The sequence below is a fragment of the Schistocerca cancellata genome, chromosome 10 (assembly GCF_023864275.1).
Source record: "Schistocerca cancellata isolate TAMUIC-IGC-003103 chromosome 10, iqSchCanc2.1, whole genome shotgun sequence".
Taxonomy (NCBI): Eukaryota; Metazoa; Arthropoda; class Insecta; order Orthoptera; family Acrididae; genus Schistocerca; species Schistocerca cancellata.
Window position 1 is genome coordinate 148,102,485 of NC_064635.1, and position 9,988 is coordinate 148,112,472.

Consider the following 9,988-nt stretch of genomic DNA (forward strand, 5'->3'; position numbering starts at 1 on the left):
CCTCCCGCATGCCCACTATACGCCCTCGCTCAAAGTCCGTCAACTGCACATACGGTTCACGTCCACGCTGTCGCGGCATGCTACCAGTGTTAAAGACTGCGATGGAGCTCCGTATGCCACGGCAAACTGGCTGACACTGACGGCGGCGGTGCAAAAATGCTGCGCAGCTAGCGCCATTCGACGGCCAACACCGCGGTTGCTGGTGTGTCCGCTGTGCCGTGCGTGTGATCATTGCTTGTACAGCCCTCTCGCAGTGTCCGGAGCAAGTATGGTGGGTCTGACACAGCGGTGTCAATGTGTTCTTTTTTCCATTTCCAGGAGTGTATAAACGGCAGATTAATCTGCCAGGGAGTTTCATATCAGCGCACACTCCGCTGAAGAGTAAAATTTCATTCTGGAAACGTCCCCCAGGCTGTGGCTACGCCATTTCTCCGTAATATACTCTCTTCCACGAGTGCTACTTTTACAAGGTTCGCAGGACAACTTCAGTGAAGTTGGAGGGTAGGAGACGAGGTACTGGCAGAAGTGAAGCTGTGAGGACGGGGCGTGATTCGTGCTTGGGTAGCTCAGTTGGTAGAGCGCTTGCCCGCGAAAGGCAAAGGTCCCGAGTTCGAGTCTCGGTCCGGCACACAGTTTTAATCTGTCAGGAAGTTTCACGATACTCTGTTGCCTCGGTGGATGAGGGTTTCGGACACAGGTACCCATCTGCCGTTTATTTATTTATTTTTCCTGTAAACGGAAAAACAGTGGAGATTTTTGAGGGTTCCAATGGAGAACTAAACTGCAGCTCGAAACTTGTGTCTCAAACCGTCGTCCACAGAGGCAACAGGGCATCGCATTCATTGTGAGACAAGGCCTTCATACGCAGCAGCTAGCTCCACCTCAGCATACAAAGTCACCTTCGCTGTTGGAGGTGTGGCCTAGTGGCAGGGGCCGGCAGTTCTAACTTCGACGGTCTCTATGGTCGTCGGATGACGTTTCCGGACACGAGTTCCTGCCCTCGATTTCTTCCTCGAGACATCCTCTAGAAACGCTAGAAGTTTCCTGCAACATTTCTGGAACGTGCTGTATGTCTTTCCTGTTACCAGAGATAATGTTGGGGTCAAGGGACTTGTCTGTCTGTTGCCGCGTGAGTCTTGGTTAATGGAATTCTTTCGAGCGGTTATGGGTGGCGGTACCTGAGTACTGAGATGCTTCCCTGTGTGCCTGTATACTTGCAGTGGGATAATACACACATCAGAAAAAGTTTCTCATTACCTCCGTTCCGAGAGTTCCGGAACCTGTACAGTAAGTTGCAATAGAGATCAACATAAACATCATTTCCGCCCTTTTTACTGCACATGAAAACCACACATTGATGTTGTACCACTATACAGCGAGACCTTCAAAGGTGGTGGTCCAGATTTCGGAAAATGGGAATTGTAAGGAGTGTGTCGGAACTCCCAATTGCATAAAACAATACGTCCAACTTAACGCTATTATTTGCACTGTGTTAGCACTCAGATAGCGATAGTAACAATCTGAGGGCAAACCATGAGAGCGTGATTCAAAGCATTGTTGTGAGACGAGGTCTGACTGCGAGAGTGGAAGCAGTAGTGTCGGTCGAGAGCTCGGAGACAGAGGACGTGTCACGCTTCCGTCACGTCGATGACGGCAGATCTCACCAAACTCAAGGCCTGATTTCATTTATATTGCCAGGAGAGATTTAGATGGCTTACTTACGCTTGAAGATGGAATTCAAGGTAAATTCGCAAGCACAGCGCAAAAGCAGTTGCAGTGTTAGGATCGTGATTGTTAGTCCGAGTTTGCAATAATCCCATGTTTTGCTTGTCAGTGAAAGAAGCCTCCTTATCCTCCAAATAATAATAATTATTCTCCAAATCTAAATAATATGCTGTGATTACTAAATGTTAATGCAATTTTGAATTTGAAATAATTTGTTACTCTCTCACTCAGCCATTACTGATACATATGTTATTTGTCATTATCATTATTAATATTTGTTCATGATAATGCTGAAGTTTTAAATAGACTTCATTAATGAAATCCCCTCTCGAAAGTTATTTAGTAGTGAACAGGACCCAAGCAAACTCCCTTTTATTAAATTCATTCTTAGCAACGACAAGCTTTAGCCGCTGCTGCTGCTGCAACCTGCTGCGAATTGCTGTAAACCACATGGAAAAAGTCAGTCATCTAAAGAGGTGAGTGCAAAAGTTAGGGCCAAAACAGAGACACTGACACACCACAACATGTCATGTACTCCAGTCCAGTAGATTCCGCTTCATAAGTCAGATTCTGTATCACTTGAAAAATCTTATTCAAATACGCAAAAAAAAAGGTTCGAATATCTCTGAGCACTATGGGACTTAACTTCTGAGGTCATCAGTCCCCTAGAACTTAGAACTACTTAAACCTAACTAACCTATCACATACATCCATGCCCGAGGCAGAATTCAAACCTGCGACTGTAGCGGTCGCGCGGTTCCAGACTGTAGCGCCCAGAACCGCTCGGCCACTCTGGCCGGCTCAAACACGCAGTCAGATAGCTTATCCAAATGTTACCTATAAGTTTTTCATGTTACGATCTGTTGAGGGCTTCAATGATAGAGAAACTAACACTCATACAACACGCATACAGTGTTATGCAGATTGGATTTAGCAGCAGCTGCTGCAAATAGGTAGATATGCGTTACAAAATACAGCGTAATATTGCACTTTTCATGCAGTTTTATATTTAATAGTTTTTAACAGCTGTATTCAACACCTGTTGTCCTGTATGAATTGTCAATCAGTTGTGTATAGTAAACGACAATTGTAAATTATCAAGTACTCCTTTAACAAAAGAGTGTGTTAAAGTGAAGTAAATCTTTTATTCATTAATGACATAAAGTGAACAAGTACTGTATTTCATTTGTTCTAGTTTGGTGAGTCTTGTCTTAGAGCAATCCGCAGATATGACCGAACAAAAGTAGTCTCGTCTGGTCACAACACTTTCCTCGAACAAGTAGGTCTATAAACAGAATAAGTTTTCCCAAGAAGAAGATTCAGCGTAAGAAGTTTCCAATTGTAGAACCTCTGCAGATTACCATTGTTGTCCCAATGACATCAACAACTACGTCTCCTGTTACTACAGGATTGTCAAGATTAGACTGTGGATCAATAGAAATGTTGATCGGCTAATCGGATGAATCACGTTTCTTGTGACCCCAGGTCGTTGGTCGTGTCTGCATACACCGTTATCCAGTCAACGGCTGCTCGAAACGCGCACCACACCGCGAATAAGGACCGCGGGGAGGTGAGGGGAAGGGGGATAGTGCTATGCTATGGGAGACTTTCACATGGGCTACCGTGGTACTTGTGGAAGTGATGTCAGGCACATGACAGCTGCAGACTACGTATCCCTTCGAGGTTAATGTCTTCCCCAGCGGCGATGGCATGTTCTAGCGGGATAACTGTTTGACGAGCGTGGAAGTAAACTCGCGTTGATGCATTGGCATCCAAGTCCGCCTGATCTGAAACCCCATGAAACACATCTAGGATGCGCCCGCAAATCACACGCCGTAATTTATGGGAATATCGTGACCTGTGCGTTTGCGACTCTGAAAGTACTCTGTCGGATTCCTTTCATGTTAATTTCTTAAATCTGTTCTCATTTACGGCATACATTCCACTTTTAAATTTACTGTGGTGTTACTGACTCTATCTGGGAGGAGGCTGAGCAGTGGAAGGTGTTACGTTTATATATAAACAAGAATGATCTGTCACACTACTACACTTTAAAACACAGTTTATATGTAACTTCCTGGCAGATGAAAACTGTGTGCCCGACCGAGACTCGAACTCGGGACCTTTGCCTTTCGCGGGCAAGTGCTCTACCAACTGAGCTACCGAAGCACGACTCACGCCCGGTACTCACAGCTTTACTTCTGCCAGTACCACGTCTCCTACCTTCCAAACTTTACAGAAGCTCTCCTGCGAACCTTGCAGAACTAGCACTCCTGAAAGAAAGGATATTGTGGAGACATGGCTGTGAGTACCGGGCGTGAGTCGTGCTTCGGTAGCTCAGTTGGTAGAGCACTTGCCCGCGAAAGGCGAAGGTCCCGAGTTTGAGTAACGGTCGGGCACATAGTTTTAATCTGCCAGGAAGTTTCATATCAGCGCACACTCCGCTGCAGAGTGAAAATCTCATTCTGGAAACATCCCCCAGGCTGTGGCTAAGCCATGTCTCGACAATATCCTTTCTTTCAGGAGTGCTAGTTCTGCAAGGTTCGCAGGAGAGCTTCTGTAAAGTTTGGAAGGTAGGAGACGAGGTACTGGCAGAAGTAAAGCTGTGAGTACCGGGCATGAGTCGTGCTTCGGTAGCTCAGTTGGTAGAGCACTTGCCCGCGAAAGGCAAAGGTCCCGAGTTCGAGTCTCGGTCGGGCACACAGTTTTAATCTGCCAGGAAGTTTCATATCAGCGCAAACTCCGCTGCAGAGTGAAAATCTCATTCTGGACAGTTTATATGTAATTCATGCCACACAGTCTCATATGGAAGCTACATCCGCTTTCTTTTATATAGTGTATATGATAAGATACTGTCATCCCTCTTCCCTTCTGTGTGAAAGTATGAATGAGCAAATGTATTTCTAGTTGCGTGCTTGATGGTAGCAGACAAGCCTGTCTGCTAGAGAACAGCAGGACCAACATCAGAAAAGGTAGCTACGCTTTCTCAAAGCAAAGTGGTTTCTATTCTTGGTATGGATCTGTCCGTACCTCGTTATGTTGGTATAGGAAGCTGCCCTTCTGGTCACTTCCGTTTGTATCTGTGAGGTACCCTCAGTAGGGGCCCACGTCAATCTGAAGTCCGTAGGACAATGGATTTCTATAAGTTCAGCCTAACTGAAAATTTAATCACCGTTGTTTCAGGTTTAGATCTAAAATATATGATCCTAAATTGCAATGCAGTGTAATTCGAGTGTGAAGTTCAGAATATCTTCCCGTAGTTGCTTTGTCACTACTATGTGAGCAAAGTGGAACCATGTGTTGATTATCCGTAACTAACTAAGATCATCAATCTTAAATGGGAATGTGCGTGAGATTATAACGTCTCGTTTTGACAATATTTTTCAACATAGCAACTTTTTTTATGTTCAACCCATGTGTGGTGTACTTTGTGAGACCAGTACCACGTGATTATATAATTGTTTGACCCATCAGGTTAATAGTATGACGATAGTAACCAGTTCGAGGTTTTTCTTATGTAAATTGCGTTTCCATGTAATTTATTTTAATCATCAAAATTACTGTGGAGTTACACTCTTAGTGTAAACCAAGTTGACCAGGTAAAGCATGTGGTGTAACCATCAACGTAGCCCTCAGCTATTCTTTTCGAGAAGATTTCACAGACAATTAGTATGAATTTAGTATACCAGTGTGTGGTAATTCCATGACGGGCAGGATTGCGCTACGACGGTAACTTCTTTGGGTGAAAATTGAATCGGTTGGTTGTGGTTAATTTCCTCTTGCATAAGTTTCAATGTTCTTCGTGTGTTATTTTATGAATGCAGTGTTGTATGCAGTCTCCTAATCTTGGTTCTATATTTGATGTCTTCCGTAAGATTACAGACTTATATTTTCACAATCCTAAATAAGGCACCAGTTTAGTTATGAATCAAGTTTAATATGCTGAAATTTTAACGGAACAATTATCAATGTTAAAATAAATGTCCATATATAAACTGATTTATTTCTTTTTATTTAAAGTCTCTTAAATACAATTGCTCAGTAATGCAAGGATAAGTTCCCCAGATAGCTCACAGCTTTTAACCCGCTTTTATTATCTTGAATATCAGCACCGCTTTCAGAATAACTTAATGCATCAACTTTACAACTCCACGCCGAATTTCTTCACTAAGGCATCATGTTCCAGATGTAGACCAACAGATACGGGTCGTGATACACGAGGAAGAAATGCTGCGTGGAGTCGACAAGTTCTTCATAGTTTTCCGTAAGCACCTGGCACCAGATGTCAACGCTCGGGTCACGATATTCCCATAAATTACGGCGTGTGGTTTGCGGGAGTGTCCCAGATGTGTTTCATGGGGTTCAGATCTGGCGCATTTGGTGGCCAGTACATCGATGTGTATTCACGCTCCTCCAACCTTATTTAGTCTAGAAGGTAAAGTGCTCACCGTTTCACAGTAGGTCAGTGTAATCTTACTCATTTTTTTGAAGGTCTGAAAATATGTTATCTCCCTTTAAAGGTTGCTCTATGCAAGACCACTATTTTTAATTGTATTCATTTAATTCAAGCTGTATGTGTCTTTTGAAAGATGGTTAAGCTTGAGAAGTTGTGTGATATCCTTAGGTTAGTTAGGTTTAAGTAGTTCTAAGTTCTGGGGGACTGATGACCATAGATGTTAAGTCCCATAGTGCTCAGAGCCATCTGAATCATTTATGAGAAGTTGTTTTTAAATTCACCTTTAGCGGTACCTCAGGAAATTTTCTACATTAATCCATCTTTTAAAGTCGGCTGCGAGTAATTTTTAACTTGATTTTGGAAAGAACACTTTAGAAGGGGGTCGGTCTGGATTGCTCCCTTCGTAATCACTAGTTTAAATCAAATAAAATGTTCCTCTTTTGCTCTTGTTATTGGCTGTGTTAAGTATAGGTCTAGATCAGTTGCTACCACCTAGCTTGTTGATTAGTAGAATGGCCTGTATCAATACCTGTCCAATTTGTTTAGGTCGAATGAACCTATTTGTATAACATTGCTGAAGTTATTCCATACGTAAGCTCGGCGTCTAGGTAAGTTAAGGAGACCAACATGTCGTATATTGTGCTTAATATGGTGAGAAAGTTTCCTTCCATCTAAATTTTGAGCAAAGTTACGAATTTATGTGTGTGTACTTTTGGAGTATTTATTTTTCTCAGTTTTACTGCACTGAAATTTTTTATTTAAGATCAGTTTTAAGTAAGCTCTGTTTAAACATTGTGTTGGAGTCTCTTTTACTACTCGGATTGTGGAGCCTCTCTTTAAGATAACGTTTACCTAATTCTTTCAAGTTAAATTTTGCTTCCCGACCCTCTGTCCAAACTATGTGTTTGAATTTGATATTCAGATTTCTTAGCATGCCGGTAAAATCCTATTTTGCTTAACTGTTTCAAGTACATTTTGCTTTAGTTAATATCTGTCTAAAAATTTGTTCTGATTGTTCAGATTGCTGAACTTGTCTGTAAAACAACAAATTGGTTAATTGTTTTGAGTGTGGTACCAGTGCAAACTCTCCCAAGTATCTCAGTAAATAAAGAAAAAAAAACATAGTTTTGGTGTATTCTCGATTTGGGCTTAGACCTCCTACTTTATTAGGTCGTGTCCTGCTGCCCTATCACATCACATTCCCTTTCTACGTGAAGCCAGTTGGACTTGCGTGGAAACTGATTAAAGTTTTACGTCTTGTCTCCTTGTCATACATTTCTTCTTAGCGGCAAACATCCGGTTATGTTCCGTTCTTAGCTGATGCGAAAACTTTAACAGTACACAATGTTATATAGCTTGTGATCCGTAGTATGTGTGATCACTAAATAAAACTTTTATACGGTTAACTTGTTCATTTGAAGGATGGTAAGTGCCTCTTCATAATAATGCTAACGCGCCGCCTACCACTAGAACACACAAACGCCTCTGTCTACCACCAGGGCCAGGCCAGAATGCCAGAGCTACATATGAGTCTGTAAGAATCTTCAGAAGAATTTCAGAACGTGTTGAATGGAATGCACAGTCTAAAGAGTACAGAATATGGATTGAAAGTAACCCGAATAAAGACGAAAGCGGTGAGGAGTAAGAGAAATGAGACTACCTATAAACTTTCCATCAAAGTTTGGGATCACGAAGTACAAGAAACTAAGAAATTTCTCTGCCTTAGAGCCAAAATAACACGTGGCGCACGAAACAGGGATACGAAAAGTGGCCTAGCACTCGCAAAGAAGGCACTCCCAACAGAAACAAATCTCTTAACATCAAATACTAGCCTTAATTTGAGGAAGATATTTCTGAGAATGTACGTTTAAAGAACAGCGTTGTATGGTAGTGAATCATGCATTGAGAGAAAACCGGAATAGAAGAGAATTGAAGCATTTGAGGTAAGGTGGTGCAGAAACAGCTAACAAAGGAATATATGGAAAACACTAACAAACAGGAACAGGATGATAGGACACGTTTTTGACATCAGGAAATGACTTCTGTGGTATTAGAGGGAGCTGTAGAGGGCAAAACCTGTATGGAAAGGCAGAGACTGTTTATTTATTCATTTATTTGTTTATTTTATTTGCTACCATTTACAAATTACCTGCCACCTTGTTACTAAGACAGGTCGTACTCTGACAATACAAAATTGTAAATGTGCAGAATGTCAACGATATCTGTTATTTCATAATTTTAATAAGGATTAATAATATTGCAACTTTAAATACTTATAGACTTGAAAGTAAGCAAGAAATGAAAATCGTAAAATTGACGATTTATGGATAGAAGATAGGAATTTATGAAGACAGATAAAAGGTTTTTACATATTATAACGTTAAGACATAAATTAGGAAGAATTTTCTAAAATAAACTCGATTTTTTAACTAAAATGTATCGATAAAAGATAACAAAGATTTATGAAATTAACATAATTTTGGAAAATCGAATTTTTAAACCATAACTTTGTCTTGTTGGGATACAAGAAATGGTTCAAATGTCTGAGCACTAAGGGACTTAACATCTTAGGTCATCAGTCCCCTAGACTTAGAATTACTTAAACCGAACGAACCCAAGGACAGCACACACATCCATGCCCGGTGCTGGATTCGAACCTGCGACCGTAGCAGCAGCGCGGTTCCGGACTGAAGCGCCTAGAACCGCTCGGCTACAACGGTCGGCTGTTGGGATACATCCAATAGCTCAGAGATGAAGAGGAATTCGTCGGTGGTCCGAAGCGAGAAATTTTTAAACGTCGTTGATAGTTATTAATTTTGTAGCTGTGCGCTTCTGCCTCGTGTATCGGTTTCACTGTACAACTGAAATAGTTCGCTGGCTAGGGACGTTACACGTCATGTTCGTATGAGAAAATATGTTATTAGTAAGGCCCCATCAGAACGGCTGAACATTAAAGGAAAAAATAGGTATTTGAACTGGAGAAGTGGTATGTTAGATCATACGTATTTTTTTTTTTTTTTTTTTTTCAGCATAAAATTCGGGGCCGGCCGCGGTTCTGGCGCTGCAGTCCGGAACCGCGGGACTGCTACGGTCGCAGGTTCGAATCCTGCCTCGGGCATGGGTGTGTGTGATGTCCTTAGGTTAGTTAGGTTTAAGTCGTTCTAAGTTCTAGGGGACTTATGACCTAAGATGTTGAGTCCCATAGTGCTCAGAGCCATTTGAACCATAAAATTCGGTTATCAGTTGCAAATAAATTTTATTGTGCTTTACTGGTTTTGACAAATTGATTTGTCATGTTCAGAAGCTTAGTACTGGTTTAGCAGATATCAATATCTTCTTCACAGAAGCGTAATCCCATGGTATGTCCAGAAATGTACGTATTGTGTGTGGTTATTCTAAACACTGACTGACAATTTACAGTAACTGAATCACATATATGTATCTGTTGTCCTAAGAGTAAGGAACATATTATTTGCAATTGATGACTCAATTTTATCATGAAAATATAATATTACGGTTGCTCAAAATTACAGTTATGAATAAACTAATGATACGTAAATAATATATGAGGTTTTATACTGGTGGTGATTGTTATTAACCAAATCCGGTAATGATAATAAAAGACATATGGTCAGAGCCGTGTCATGGATTGTATAAAATACGCAACAGCAGTAGAAATAGTTCTCGGGCGAGACGTCGAATGCGGTTGTGAAATCTCCATAATACTTCATCGACGCTACTAACCGATATCTACGGATCTAGCACAGAAGCCAGTTCGAGGAGAACACGGCGAGTGCCGTTACCCTG

General features: G+C 41.5%; 1 non-coding gene across 1 annotated transcript; it reads left to right on the forward strand.

Annotated features, from left to right (window-relative positions):
* Window positions 1-554: 554 nt before the first annotated feature.
* Trnas-cga (transfer RNA serine (anticodon CGA)) lies at window positions 555-629 on the forward strand. The gene has a single exon. It is a non-coding gene; the product is annotated as a tRNA-Ser (tRNA).
* The last annotated feature ends 9,359 nt before the right edge of the window (window positions 630-9,988 follow it).